This window comes from Marmota monax, unplaced genomic scaffold, assembly GCF_021218885.2.
Source record: "Marmota monax isolate L192 unplaced genomic scaffold, Marmota_monax_Labrador192_F-V1.1 WCK01_AAM20220418_F8-fsc00049, whole genome shotgun sequence".
In the NCBI taxonomy this organism is placed as follows: domain Eukaryota; kingdom Metazoa; phylum Chordata; class Mammalia; order Rodentia; family Sciuridae; genus Marmota; species Marmota monax.
This window is the reverse complement of record NW_026694221.1, coordinates 1,063,492-1,077,035: the sequence shown is the minus strand read 5'-3', so window position 1 is coordinate 1,077,035 and position 13,544 is coordinate 1,063,492.

Below are 13,544 nucleotides of genomic sequence, written 5' to 3'. Positions count from 1 at the left end.
TCTATAAGTCTGAGAAAAGAATATGTGTGTCTGTCTATCTGAACTGATTAGGATGGTAATGGTGTTACAACAATTGTATTTATTATAATTCTTGGAGAAATCAGCTGATTAAAAAATGGGTTTAAAAAATAGGTCTAACTTATACTTTGAAAAGTTTACCAATGTCCACACTATTAGCAGGGAGAGTAGCAGAGGTATTTGAGCTCTTGGATCTATGTTTCATTGCCTAAATAATTCTGTAGTATAATACAGAATTTTCTTTCTTTAAGAATAAAGCAGGCTCCAAAGCAGTTTACCAGAAGGCTTTCTCTAAATTAGGGTTTTTCAAGCACAGCACCTGGACACATTTTTTTGGGGGGATTGTCCTTTACTCTGAGGGTATTTTTCAATATCCATCACCTGCATACACTAGGTGCCTGATGCCCTTCCTTTCCCTGACACCATAGTTGTAGCAAGTATCTCCAGACATCACTAATTGTGCATTGAAGAGCAAAACTGTCTCCTGGTTCAGAACCACTGGTTATTAAATATAGTATGAAGAGAATTTAAACATTTTTATTATATATTAACAAGTTATATTATGTTGTGATATTTATGGAGTATAATGAGATGTTATGTATCCAAATGAAATTATTAAATCAAGCTAATTAACATATTCATCCCCTCAAATACATTTTTATGGTGATCAAAAATTCTAAAAATTAGCAAGTTTTTACTCTGTTTAGTTTGGTTCTTTTGTGATATATATATATATATATATATATATATATATATATTTTTTTTTTTTCCTTTTGCCTTGATCCTGTAATGTAATATGATTTTTAAACTCTACCAAGATACCCATTTATGAATATAAATAACAATCTGACACCTTTTCTCTATCTGCATTATAATCACATTACTGATAATGTATATAAAGCCTGCAATATGTCCTTAATAGGAATAATTATAATCTCCATTTATATTTCATTTATAATAAAAGAAAATTGGACCATTTTGTTTTATATTGATTTTGTTTTTTTGTCTTACTCATTTGTAGTGAAGTTTTTGAGGTTATTAGTTTTCCATTTAAGATGGGCCTTTTTCTGACTATGAAGTTACCTGCTGTATGGTTTTAGTGAGCTCCTATTGAAGAGAAGTATAGTTATTTGAAATCTTTTCCACCCACTTCTACACAGCCTCATACACACATGGGCTTCCTCATTAACATCAGCTACAGGGATGGCAAGTGGTGTCATTCTGCTTTCCATCTCTTTCCAATAACATTCACCACTATTTCATGATACATTGTTCTTTTTTATAACCATTTTTCATACTAAAAGATAATTCTGTAGGTTCAAAGCAATATTAAAATTGTGAATCTCACACCAAAGATGTGTTCAGGGGCCCAACTGTGCTCTCCCTTGAGTCTTACTTTGAGTCAAAACTGAGAATTATCTATATTATATGTTTATAAATTACTCTATCTCCTCTGCTCAGAATAATTATTGTTTTCTTCCATTGTAGCTGAAGCTAATATACGGAACATACCCAACTAGAAAATTATACACAAGTGTCTGGATTTCTCTAGAAAATTTTGAGAGCGTCTTGCACTGCCAAATTTCAAAGAGTCTCTACTGTTACTATCTTACTTTACACTGACAATACCAAAAACAATGTCTGCAGTCTTGCAGTTGCTATAGAGAGATCTTCAGCAATGTTTCAAAAGAGTTTATGGTCAGTCATTGAAATATATTTTCTCCCACATAGGTATGCATGAAATTCTATTATACCGAGTGTTCTATTACAGAATTTCCTCAAGAAAAACAAAATATTCATCTTTTCCTCTTGGGGTAGAAAATGCTTGCACACGAGGTTATTCACTGCCAGCAGAGCACCTAATCAAGTGAGCTGCCTTGTTTGGCAACTTCTTCTTAACATGTATGTGTGTGTAAATTTCTTCCCAGATAATCTCTTCCAGACAATGAGGCAGCACAGAGAATCACAATGTGCTAACAACTGGGCAGGTGTTCTCATGACCTTTCCAGTGCCATGCAGATTTCCCTATAGTGACAATTGCATTCTGGCAGCAGTTAAAGCTAGATTCAGTTATGCAACAAGGCAGAGTTCAGCGGTCATTTATGAATTTTACATACAAATTCATGCACAAGAATAGTTCCAAGAGTGGAGGGAAAAAAAGTGGACATTTTAATTCAGAACTAGTGTTTCAGTACCTGTCTAAAAGAATCTATTTAAAGAAAATAAAATCTCATTTGCCTTGCTCTTGCCCATTTGTTTTCTTTTATAACAAACAGATTTTGTTTTTGAACTTCAGATTCTTTTAGCAGAAATTCCACTCCAGCTAACTTCTGAATGATTTAAAGAAAAATTCAGACAAGCTGTAACATTTCTTGTGTATATAACATTTTTAAAAGCTTAATTGCATCAATAATTTAGATGAAGACAACCTATAGTAATACAAATGGCTGGGGGAAGCAAAGATAAAATGAATATCTTAAAAAAGATTTCCCAAAACAATACAGAACATGTAGATAAACTGAAATTTCAGATAAACAACAGATTTAAATTTGTAGTAAAAATATATCACACATATTGCATGAAGCATACTTATACTTAAATAATTTTTATCATAAATTGAAATTAAACCAGATATCTCATAATTTATTTTTCTGCTAAATTTGACAACTCTACTTAATGAAGGCAAAGGAGAGATATATCTCAAAATCTTGCCAACCTGATTGCCAGTGTCACTGTATTTAAATATGGAAAGTTACTTGCCTATGTCTTCCCAGCTCCATAATATAAAATATTTAGAACAAATAAAAGAAGATGCTTCACTCAGCAGGCAGTCACCTTGCGAAATTCACTGTCACCATAGGTCACTGGGCTGGATAATTTTATGACCAATAATAACATTTGTCTGAATGCATGCTGAGAAAAGGTAATCAAATCTCACACTTTAGGGAATAAGTTGCTCAATGCAGAAATTGGGAGGGAATGACTTCCTGCACAATTGGCTGGGGGTATTATAAGGATTACAGTCATTGTCAAAGAGGCTGAAAAATCAATGCATGTGGTACTGAAACAGAATTCCAAATTTAATGATGCTAGTGAAGATGATCATGATGATAAGAATAATGATGCATAGGTATTTTTGTGGGTTAATTTGGTTAATGTGAGATTTTTTTATATAATACAAACAATATGAATTTATGGGGCACATTTTTCCTTTAGGGGCCAGGAATAAGGGATAGAAAGAATTTGAGACTGTTCCCTAGCCCTCCTGTCTTGCACATGATTGTTGCCATTTTTAATTAGCTCCATCTCTACACAAGTTATCTTGGTTTTACAGTATCAGGTGGGAAAAGACCAGTCATATAAAGAAAATTATTTCACAAAATTATGAAAAAGAAAAGATTGCCTGTTACTTCTAGGTATCAGGTCCAACTTTTTCTTTCCTTGTGAATCTAGAATTGTCATGCCTTCCTGGGATTTTTGTTCACAAGAAATTGCTGTGATACAGAAATCATTCTAAAGTGAAATCAACTCCAATGAATGGAGTCCTGCAGGGGAAGTATTAGATAGCAGGAGGAATAGGAGGATTTATCCAAAAGCACAATGCCTTAGGGTAGAATTTCTAGAGCAGCTGGGGAAATTGCTGTCTTTCAGTTCTTTGTTTATATAAGATTGTCTATTTCAACTGTTTACATGTTATTATTAGTACATTTTGATAACTTAACCGTCTCTATTCAGGGTTTGATTATGGTGCATGTCATAGATAAGTCAAACTAGGCAAAAGCAATTGTTGACTTTTGATTTTGATTTTGCTCTCAATTAATATTTACCTCTGAATTATAATTCATTATCAATATATACTTTAAATCAGAAGGCAGTTTTCACAGAACCAATTACTGAGTTTAAAAGAAAAAATCTTTAGGGAAAATAGCAATTAGTAAGTTTAATATACACATTTTCCAAATTCTCATAGATGAATATAATCTATAAAAAGTAAGTCAAAGAAAAAAAGGAAAAGCATGCATGTGTTGCAAATGAATAGAATGATCCCTGTAGACATAATCAAGCAATTATTGAACCATTAAAATAATGTAATCATTATATATATTTTTTGCTATACAATATACCAACTTATTTTTATATCAGACTATTTATTGTAAATAAGCTAAAATGCAAAATGTTCCATAACTAAAAGGTAAAACAGATAACTGTTTAGTTATAAGAAAGAAAATAATTTCTTATTTCCAACATGAAACTTTACCATTTATATATATAGTCATATCATTCACATATATATGAACAAATGATACACACCCACATACATATATATACTGTGATATACATAATATATACATATATATATATATATATATATATATATATATATATATATATAAAATCTCACAGTTAAATATCTCAATGACTCCTTTAAGTATTTATTATTGAAACAGATAAGTATTTGCATTAAAGATTTAAAAAATGACCATTCTTGTTAGCACTTCACCAAACATTAAGTGTACACATGCAAGTTGATAAGAGCAGTAGTTTTAGCAAATTTTACTGACCTGATTATTTTTCTTTATGCTTTGGTGTTGTACTTGTAATTGCTGAATTCAATATATCTATTGAAATTCTCAGTATAGTTTCTTAGCCATTAAATCAATTATCTTTATATATCTCATTTGCCAATACTTAAATATACAGGACACTTTGTTTACTGATTTATTTCTCTGGAGGTAACCATCTCTTTTATGTATATTAGAGTTATTTCTTATTTTCGTATTTTAGATGAATTATTTCGAGACAATTCAGATGTTTTGAATCACAAAACCAAAAAATGCTTAAAATATTTAGTTATCTGTTTTAGGAACAGAAACAGCTTCTTAATTTTAACTCTGTTTGCATAGTAATAATCAATATTAAATAGGAAATGAATGAGCATAATAAGCCAGCAGATTTTCAGAAATGTATTTTATTATTAACACATTAAATAAAATGGATTCCTTTTAAAATGCAGTTTTCGGTTAAAAAACATGCTACATTTACATTAAGTAAATGCATAAAAACTAACATTCTTTAAATATATGTCAGATTGTATCAAATAAATTCAATTCAAAATCTTATATTTTTTTTTTCTTTTTAATTCCCCTTAGGTTATAGTTAGTGAAATCTTTTCTTTCATCTTGCTTGAAAAACTGGAGGCAACTTGGGTTTGGCCTTCAAAGGCTGTATAATTTTTCACTGAAGTAAACAAGCCTAATTTTAGAAGCATATATTGTGGTAATTAAAGTGCTCCATATGTAGCTATATTATAAAATATCTAGAGAGAGTGGATTTTGTTTAGTGTCTACGAGTACTTCATTTTATAGTTATTTCCCAACCAACACACACAAACATACTTCAACCTTATGGCTGGTAACAGTATATTGCCATCTGTGTGTTTGTACTGTGGGCAGAACATACTATGAAAATGTAGTAAAAATATACAACAAAAAAGAAAACTGAAGCCAGTTTTAAATAGACTACTTCTCAGCTTGAAATATTTAGTGTGCCAAACATTATAATCTGTGCTTTTATAAATAATACTGTTAAAGAAACATAAGGAATATTTGCATTTTAGCAGATAGAGTAAAATTGTATCAAATAACTAAAAGAATCATTTATTTGGGAAAAAGCCTTTAAAACGTCATAATCATATATAGTCCCCAATATTTTGTCCTTGGTTTTAAGTTATATTAATTACACTTATTATCTGTGTTTAATTTAAAATATCCTTATTGGATATTTATAAGAACAATACTGTACTTTGTAGTTGTATTGATTACAGCTTCCCCATCACCATCTCTAAAGTCCAGGAATAGTTTAATATATTTCTTCTTGATTTATACAAAGAATGAAGGTGTTTAAATGAGTAACTGAATTAATATCTGATAGTTCCTGTTTTCTTGAGCATTATTTTATTGATAGTTGATATCAAATTTCTGGATAGAAGTGGAACTATTTGATAAATTTTATTTTTGTGTATCATTTATTATATCTATGTAATCATAAGAATCACAAAATTTGACTGAAGTTTACATTTTTTCTAGATACTTAATACATTAACATTCCAAGTTCAGTTTCTTATAATACACTTGAGAAAACTGATTTTTCAAAATTCCAGTTGTTTTACAATTCTGTATAATTTATTGTTTCCTAATAATGTTCACATTTAACTATACATTTATTCATTTAATTTATAAAAGTTATTCATCAGATGATAAAAATCTAAGTTCTGCCTACACATCAAAAATAATTTATTGTCTACAATGTTTTTAGAGACATTAAAATTCATAACATAAACCAATGAATAACAAATGACTCATAAGTGAAACATAAGCAAGCTTCAGTTGTCCTGGTTTCAAATGCAAAAACAAGAAAAAAAAATGCAAACAGAAAAGTAGATTTGAAATCATATTTAGAAGGTAGAGTAACCAAAACTGGATTTACTCTCTCATTTGAAACAAAAATTGTACAAAATATAAACAGACATTTATAAAGTATGTTATCTATAAAATAAAGTGTAGAATATAATGTATAATGTAAAATGGACAAAATGCAGATAAATAATGGCTTAAAATATGCTAAAAGGACAAGATTCCTGAAAGATAGGAAACAAATTAAGTCCTGTGATTGCCCCTGCCAGGTGTCCTAAAATGATATCCAAGGTAATGAGCAGGGGAGGAAGCCCAGGTGGAGCCAATGGACAGTCAAAATTGAGAAAACACAGTGGAGATATCAAGGTGGATAAAATTTTCAAGATAAAGAATCATAGAGGAAAATCCTGCCCAAAGATTAAAGGTAGTACTGGATGATTCCACTTTAGTATTCAGCTAAGTGTTGTGTAGTGTTTATGTGGAAAGGTCTAAGCCCAGGGAAATAATCACACGAAATCAAAGGAAACTGTTCCCTGTAAAATATGGCAGGCCTAGGGATAGTCTTTTCCCAGCATCTTATTGGGAAACATGATTCACAGAGCACTAAGGACAGTACTCCAAAGCATATTGTCTTAGTAGAATGGAACAAATAGCCTTAGGCTAAGCACTTCCCTTGTTTTCACAGTTTGACAATAAGGCTCCAAATGATCAACTTGTTTCTAAAGAACATTGCCATGACCTAGAACAATACTAAAAGATACTAAAGATACTTACAAGAATATAGAAATATATGGTATACAAAAATATCCATCACCTAACAAAGTAAAATTTATGATAATATATGGCTTCCATTGAAAGAATGCCAGGCCTATAAAGAAGTAGCAACATACAAACCACAGGTAGGACACAAATCCTTCAATAATAATCAGTAGACAACTGAAGCAGATGGTAGAATTAACAGAAAGGGGTATTGAAACAGTCATTGTGAACGTCATATATTTTTTGACAATGAAAGATTGTAAAAGACAAATGACTTTTAAAGAGGAAAATTCCAATGGTTGACTTGAAAATACAATGGTTAAAATTGAAGGTGGATTAAACAGTATCAAACAGACAAGATAAAGAGGTAGGGAGGACAGAGTTTTGGCTCAGTGATAGAGTGTTTACCTAGCATGCATGAGGCACTGGGTTTGATCCTCAGCATCACATAAAAATAAAATACTGTGTCTACCTAAAGTAAAAAATAAATAAATAAATAAATAAGAGGCAGGGAAATTAGAAACATAACAGTAAAATTATTCAAACTGAAACAGAAAATTAAAATAAAAAATGATAAGTTAATAGTGAGCTGTGAGACAACTTTAAGCAATCTACAATACATAAAATTGTAATAATAAGGACAGATGGAAAAAATATTTATAGAAATTATTTTTAATTTACACACCAATCCCAATATCTCACCAAATCCCCAGCACAAGAAACACATAGACCCAAATCTATATCAAAAGTGAAAATATTGAAAGCAGAAAAACAACAAAATTTCCTACTATAGGGGCTGGGGTTGTGGCTAAGAGGTAGAGCACTAGCCTAGCATGTGTGAGGCCCTGGGTTTGATCCTCAGTACCACATAAAAAATCATATATATATATATATATATATATATATGTTCCACCTATAACTAAAAAATAATTTTTTTAAAAAAAATCATACTACATAAAGAGAAACAAAACCCAAGATGACAGCAGCACATACCTCACTGAAATGATGTAAACAGGAGGAGTAGAATAAGCTGTAATTGAAAAGAATATCTGAAAAATCCCTAAATATGTTTAACATACACACACACACACACACGCATACAAGACACATACACACATTTCTAATTAAATAATACAGTGGTGAAAATAGGATTTTAAACAGAGTAAAAAATTAAAAATACAGCAAAAATTTAAAGATTGCTACTAAAATAATACTTAGGTGGAAATGCATGCTCTAAAGGATTATTTTGCAAAAGATATCAAGTCAATGAATCTTCCATCTGCATGTTAAGAAATTAGGGGAATGGCTGGAGATGTAGCTCAGTAGTAGAACTTTTGCTGGCCGGTAGGAGGCCCTGCGTTGGATGTTTAGGAACTAAAGAAAGGAAAAGGAAACAAAAAAAGATTAAAGAAACCTGCAGGGGGAAGGGAACAGAACAAAGTAAAATCTGAAATGGAAAAATGAACCTCAAAACAAAAATCAAGGAAATAGAAATATGGGGGAAATTATGAATATGTTTACCATATGGATAATTGAATTCACAGTTACACACTTATATTAAAAAAAAATTAAGTTGGCAAGCGCTGTGGCGCACACTTGTAATCCCAGATATCTGGGAGGCCAAGACAAGAGTATTAGAAGTTGAGGGCCAGCCTTAGCAACCAAAGGAGGCTTAAACAATTTAGTGAGGCTCTGACTCAAAATAAAATATAAAAAGGGCTGGCGATGTGGCTCAGTGGTACAGCACCTCTGGGTTCAATTCCCCAGTAACAAACAAACAAAAAACCCAACAAAGCCATCCTCAACAATTTAGTAAGGTCCTAAGCAACTTAGCAAGATAAAAAATTACAAAGGGCTGGGGATGTGACTGAGTGGTTAAGTACCTCTGGATTTAGTCCCTAGTACTAAATAATAATAATAATAATAATAATAATAATAATAATAATAATATAAAAATAAAACATAAAATAATTAAAAGTTGTGTTCTTTGAGGCTTTTTGTATGTCAGCTATATTTGTTCAAAAAACAGCTCTCAAAAAAATTAAAAATCTGATTTACATGAAAATAGTTTGCTAGTATCCTGATGCCTCCACCCTCAAATTAAATCTCAAGCTCATACTGAGCATAGTATTTACTCTTATTTGAAGTACTTTCTATAAATGTGATTATCTGTATCTATGTTTACTAAAGAACAATGTCCACAGATTAGAAGCTCCATTAGGTTTTTATAGTTAAGTAGGACAACAGAAATATAAAAGAGACTAAGTTGATATAGACAAATAAAGATTTGAAAAATGCCTAAGTGCTCCTATACCAGTTTTTAGAGCAATGCATGGTTATATGCATCCACACTAATGGACAGAGTCATAAGCAAGCTCTATTCTTATAAAACATTCAGCGTGGCTTCCATGTACTGGGAATTGAGCTAATTATTTTATATACATTCCTAGTTTAATGTTTGTATAAAAATTAGCAGCACAAGCTTATTCAGATTAAGCAAAATTTTTAAGATTGTGTAGCTCTAAATAGCAGAGAAGATTGGAACCCAGGTTTTTGGAATCCAAAGTCATCTTCTTAACTACTATACTCCACCACCTTTCAGAATGAATGTGGTGTTACTGTCTTGTAGTCACCTTCAATAAACACACAAAACAGAATATTTAGAGAATCAATTACTTTTCTTTTAAGAAACATAAAAATAATGACTCAAAACTATAGCTATATGTCACTATTTCTGAAAATAAAATGAGATCATTATAATCGTATAGAGATGGAATAAAGGTGGATGAAAAACAACAGTTCAGCCATAATGATTTCATTAGGACAAATCTGTAGAGAGATGAAAGGAGCTGATCACTAACAGATTGCTAGTGAAATAGAGAGTGTGTTGAAGTCGTTGAATGTTATAACACTTACAGAAATGAAAGTTGAAATGCTTTAGAGGAATGAAAAAAAAGCAATATTTTCTATCTGTCTTAGCACATCAGGAAAAGGGAAAATGCATATTTTGTCAATTCAGCCAAGTCATTGATCTCTTTTGAATGCTGAGTCTAATGAGGCAAGTTGGAGAAATGCATAATGGTTCTGAAATACACATGCATTGCTGGGTTCAGATTATTGTGCAGAACTAAATCATGTTTCACAAAAGAAAGCTTATTAAAATGGATACATCCTTTATTATAATAAATTTTAAAAATTTAACGTATCAACATAATGAAAATGGAGCTTTTGAAATAGCTAACTCTGAGCTTCTTCTAAAGCCATATTGAAGATTATTACAACTAAACAACAAAAGAAAACAAAATCCCTCCTAACATGTATATCACTTGTGCTGCTTTCTAAATTACAGAATTTCTGTACATTTTGAGTATTGTTTTCAACTTTTTCATAGCAGTAAGACTTCTCTTCAAATGGGAGGTATGTGTTTGTGTGTGTGTGCCTCAGGGATTGAACCCAGAGGTGTGTAACCACTGAGCCACATTCCCAGCACTTTTTATTTTATTTTATAATGAAGAAATTAATGTTATTTATTAAACATAATAAAATCATTTAAGCAGAAGATCAGTATTATATTGGTGTACATATTTTCAATTTTCCACAATATATGTGGAAACACTTCAAATACTATAAAGAGTTTATATTTTGCCTCTATTAACAGTACAGAATTGCAAGTATTTTCATTATTCTAAAATATTCTTTTTATAATTAATTTACTATTTTTAATTAGGTATATATGACAGCAGAATGTATTTTTGATTCATTGTACACAAATGCAGCACAACTTTTCATTTCTCTGGTTGTACATGATGTAGCATCACACCATATGTGCAGTCATACATGTAACTAAGGTAATGATGTCTATCTCATTCCACCATCTTTTCTCCCCTTTGCCCAATCAAAGGTCCTCCATTTTTCCCACCCCCCTATTATGGATCAGCATCCATTTATCAGAGAGAACATTTGGCCTTTGTTTTTTTGGGATTGGCTTACTTCACTTAGTATGATAGTCTCCAACTCCATCCATTTACCTGAAAATGCCATAATTTTATTCTCTTTTTATGCTGAGTAATATTCCATTGTGTATATACACCACAGTTTCTTTATCCATTCATCTATTGAAGGGAATCTAGGTTGTTTCTACAGTTTAGCTATTTTGAATTGAGCTGCTATAAACATTGATGTGACTGTGTTACTATAGTATACTGATTTTAGTCCTTTGAGTGTAGACCAAAGAGTGGGATAGCTTGGTCAAATGTTGGTTGCAATTTTAGGAGAAAAAGTTTATTTCGGTACTCACAGTTTCAGAGGTCTCAGTCCTGAGATGGCTAACTCCATTCCTCTGAGTCCACAATAAAACAGAAGATCAATATGGAATAGTGTGGAGGAGGAAAGCAGGTCAGAATATTGCATCAGGAAAGAGAGAGAGAGAGAGGATTCCCCTCACCCACAGGCAAAATATAATACCCAATGTCACCCACCACTTGCTACAACCTACCTGCCCACAGTTACTAATCAGTTAATCCCTTTCAGGGAATTAAGGCACTGATTAGGTTAAAATTCTGAGAACCCAATCACTTCACCTCTAAAATTTCTTCTATTGTGTCACACATAAAATTTTGAGGAACATCTAATATCTAAACCATAAGAGGTTTATAGTTTTCTTACAGTATTTTTGTTTGACTTTGCTATCTGGACAATGCTTGCCTTATAAAATGCATTATGAAGTGATTTCTCCTCTTGAATTGTTATGGTTAGAATGTGAGGTTTCTCCCAAAAGCTTATGTGTGAGACAATTCCAGGAGGTTCAGAGGAGAAATGATTAGGTTATAAGAGTATTAACCCAATTTGTGAATTAATTACAATAGGGATTAACTGAGTTGTAATTGAAGTGGTAGAGTGTGGCTGGAGGAGGCAGGAATTGGGGCTTGGCTTTGGAGTATATATTTGTATCTGGCAAGTGGAGACTCCCTCTCTCCCTCTCTCTGCTCTCTGATCATCATGTGAGCTGTTTCCCTCTGCCATACTCTTCCACTGTGATGGAGTTGGCTGTATTTGGACTGAGACTTCTGAAACCATGAGGCCTTAAATAAATCTTTCTTCCATTACAATTGTGCTGGTCGGGTCGAAAGTTTTAGAAGGGTTGGTATTTTTTTTTCTTTTTTCAAGTTTTGAGTGAACTCATCAGTTCTCTTCAGTTTAGTTTTTTTTTTCTTTTTTTAACTTTTTGATTACTGATTCAATTTTATTGAGAATTGTATGTCTATGCAGATATTTTATTGCTTTTTGATTTAGTCTTGGTAGCTTTTGCATTTTTATAAATTTGTCTATTTTCTCTAGTTTATCTAATTTATTAGTGTATAATTTTTATCATTATTTATAATCATTTTATATATACATAATATGTAGTAATATTCCATTCTCCTTTCTTATGTTAGCAATATTTTAAGTCTTCTTTCTCTTTTTTAGTATATTTATCAAAAAATTTGTCTATTTTATGAATTTTTTCAAGGAAAAAACTGTTGAATTCATTGATTTTTCTCCCTAATTTTTCTATACTTTGATCTATTGATCTATTGATCTATTGATCTGTGATCCAATATTATTTCCTTTCTTCTGATTAACTTTGCATCTAATTTGTTCCTCTCTTTCTGGTTCCTTAAGGTTTAAAGTTATTTGACTTCAGATTTTTCTTATAGTTTAATATAAGCATTCTTAGCTATAAATTCTCCCCCTCAGCACTGCTTTCACTCAATCTGTATGTTTTGGTATGATGTTTATTTTCCTTCTTCTATCAGTATTTTCAGACTTCTGTGATTTTCTCTTTGATTCCTTGATTGTTTAAGAATATGCAATAGCATATTTCACTTTTCTAGTTTTGTTTCACGATTGATTTCTAACTTCATCCTGTTGTGGTTAGAGAAAACACTTTGGGATGTGCATCATTTATAACATATTAATACTTAATTTGTGGCCTAACATATGACATGTTTTGAAAAATTTTCCATGTATATTTGAAAATAAAAATGTATGTTGTTTTTGTTAGTAGATTGTTCTTTAAATATCTACTTAATCTAGTTAATTTTGTTTTTCAATCATTTATTCACCTATTGATCTACTGGGTTATTTTATTCATTATTGAAAATGAGGTACTGAAGTTTCTATTATGTAAAATTATCTCTCCTTTTAATTCTGTCAGTTTTGCTTCATATATATTTTAGTCTGCTATTAGGTGGCTAAATGCACCTGTTACATTTATTTGCTGTACTGAACTTTCACTAGTAGATAATTAATAACTATGTCTAGAAAGAAACTAATTGGATCACGCATTTTTTTATTCTGACAATCTCTGTCTTT